Here is a 3223-nt window from a genome sequence, read left to right as displayed (position 1 = left end):
GTACAGAATGCCAAGCAGTCGCAGTTACAGCTGAGTGGACTAGACCGACGTGAAATGAAGTATCTTGCTCAAGAACACAGCGCACCACAACATCCTAACCACTTGGCCATGCTCTTTCACACACAAACACACACAAATATAAATATATATATGTATGTATATATGCATGTGTGTATATATGCGAGTGTGTATACACGTAGCGGTAATATTGCTAAGGGGTTAAAAGCTATTTAGAGATAATTCTAAGATTTTTCCGATGTTGGATTTTGACAATGAGAGAACTAAAATATTGCAAAAGTCTTTAAATAAGTAGAATACTTGGTCGGCAAAAATACGAGAATTAAAGCAAACATGCAAAAACATACAAACATACAAACAAAAGTGATTATACTTCGGTAAAAACATTATCTAAATTAATCTTTCAAAATAAAGAACCATATATTTGAATTTATTGAAGAATTAAAGATGCCTTGAGGTTTCTCTTGATAAGGATCATAGCTTTCAAGTATTGTAGCTGTACTTAAGAAATCTAATAGCATTATTGAGCTCGTAAATAGAACTGTAATTTTGATTTGAGAAAATACATTTCCAATACTTTATGATTGCGCTGATCACTTTTTGATAACGCCGTTCGACGAAGATTTTTCCATCACGAATGGCTTTGGGTAGACGAGAAAAAACGTTTCTTATTTTAATTTCAATAACGGTCTGGTTTTTGCAATGGCACGTGTAGGTATTGAGTTGAGACTAGAATATTTGTGTAGATTGTTTGTTATTGATTAAGAATGCCTTGTGTATGTATAAGTTACTCTAACTTGTTCTGTTAATCTATTCTTTTGTTTATTATTATAATTTTTTTTTGTTTTGTTTTTGACTTGTTTCGGTCATTGGACTGCGGCTATACTGGGGGTTCCTTCTGAAAGAGTTTTGTCGAACAAATCGACCCTAGTTGATGATTTTTATTTCAAGTCTGGTACTTATTCAATCAGTCACTATTGTCGAACCGCTAAGTCACGCGCACAGACACGCTCAAACACGCATACACACACTATGTACACATGATAGTCTTCCACACAGGTTCCGTCCACCAAATCCACTCACGAGGAATTGGTTAGCCATGGATTATAGCAGAAGACATCTGCCTATGATGCCTCCTTGTTGTATCGAACTCAGAACCACGGGCTGTGTAGTTGCGAAGCGAACTTCTTAAACACAGAACCATGCCTGCACCTACTTCTTGTTTGCGATACTTTTGCAATTAAAACTACCAACGAACAACCTAAATGGTTCTTTTGAAATCATATCCGGGCTTTACTCTCATTCGACACAGCACCCGCAGACTGGAAGTGGCCTCATCGCAGGCCCAGCACCAGATGGCTGGATATGATTAAGGAAGATCGCCAGAGGCTCGAATTCACCTTGGAGGATGCAGAGGGACTGGCACGGAGACCGCCAATGATTGAGAGCACTGGTGAACCTGGTCCTCTCTACTCATGACGATGTCTCTGGGACTACTAACCTGGGGTGACCCCAACCCTATCAAACAAGAGCATGAGGCAAGCAAGCAAGTAACAAGCATACTTTGACTGTCATATCTAGGTGACCAAGATGGGAAGTGGACACCACTGCGTTTGTTTAAACGAGCTACATTATTGATTCAACAAAGAAATATCAATTTCTTTTGCCACAGTCACGATATGGAGAGAACAGAAAAGATCATCATATTAACTGCTATTTCTGTAGCGTTAACATAACTGGGTTTTTTTTTATGAAGAGTAACTACATAAACGAAATCAATATTCTGTCCAACGTAATGAAACAATACCTATTTCGTTTTTCGTTACCCTTTGCCTAATCAAAAGCATTTTTATGAGTTTGCTTTCAGACTTTTAGTTGAGCCTTGTTTTATTACGTTCTGAGTAATATAAAGCTTTCCTTTTATAAATCCCAAGTTACTCTGGTAGCTGAAAAAATGGGAACATGTATTAAATATGATGCATGGACGCCAGGGAAATATGTCCTGCGTATCGTCTGCGATGTAATTTACTCTTCTACATAATTGTGCGTTTGAACATAGAAATCACTCTCCATTTAACCCGTTGTCTGTCCCAAGCATTTTCATAAGTTTGCTTTCAGACTTTTAGATTGCCCTTGTTTTATACGTTCTGAGTTATATAAATCTTTCCTTTCGTAAGTCTCAAGTTACTCTGGTGGTTGGTAAAAAATAGGAATGTATATTTTATATATGATGCATGGACGCCAAGAAAATATACCGTGTATCACATCTAATTCACAGGAAAGTTCGGGTTAAATGAAGTACTAGCTTCTACAAATAACGGAATGGACAGTGATGAAGGGAAAATTGGTGTAGGTGCTGGATTTTCTAAAGATAATGAATAAGTATCCAAAGAAAATTTGTGTTAAACAGGAATGTTTAAATAATCTTAGTAAAGACTAATTGCCGTCTACAGAAAAGGTCGACCTTCTCGTCTCTTGACTGAACAAAGCTAATTTACTTGATCAAAGTACAAAAGTGATTTACTTTCTAAAGTGAAATTTTAATTGGCAACATTAGATGATCCATTCTGCTATAGCAATGACATCAATGAATTCTTCACAAACTTGTCTTAGACTTCTAGAGTATCTGACTGGCGCCTTTGCGTTGATTCACTATAAAGTAATTCTACAGAACAGGAATATAAAGCTGTGCATTCCTTATTGTCCAAGATGTCCACACAATAGAAACATATGTCAACATGGACATGCTGCTTGGTACCATTCAAAGCTATGTTTATAAATGGAATCTCTGTGGAGATCTCAAAGTTATTTGAATGATAATACTCAGACAAACAAGATTTATAAAATACTACTGTTTCTTATATCTATAGAACATACGTACAACTACATTCCACTATATTAAACCATCATAGCTATTAAAGTTAACATATGTCTTGGGAATGAGCAGTACCCAATCTGTTCCTTCTGTTTGGGGCCCCAAGAAGACATTTCCACCATCTCTCCTTATTAGATATGATTTAATAAATATTTTTTCTCAAAGCAATGATTAAGTCGACGCAAGATTTCAGAATCCTTCTAAAATATTCCCAAAAGTTAAAGGTGAGAAATTTTGCAGGGTTTCCGATCTTTGAGTTTTTGAATGATATTAAATTTGAACGACTCTTGAAAGTATTGGAATTAAAAGCTTGAAAACTCTTTAAAATGG

Source organism: Octopus bimaculoides, chromosome 8, assembly GCF_046866305.1.
Source record: "Octopus bimaculoides isolate indiv1 chromosome 8, ASM4686630v1, whole genome shotgun sequence".
NCBI classification, from domain to species: domain Eukaryota; kingdom Metazoa; phylum Mollusca; class Cephalopoda; order Octopoda; family Octopodidae; genus Octopus; species Octopus bimaculoides.
Note: the sequence above shows the minus strand (reverse complement) of the source record.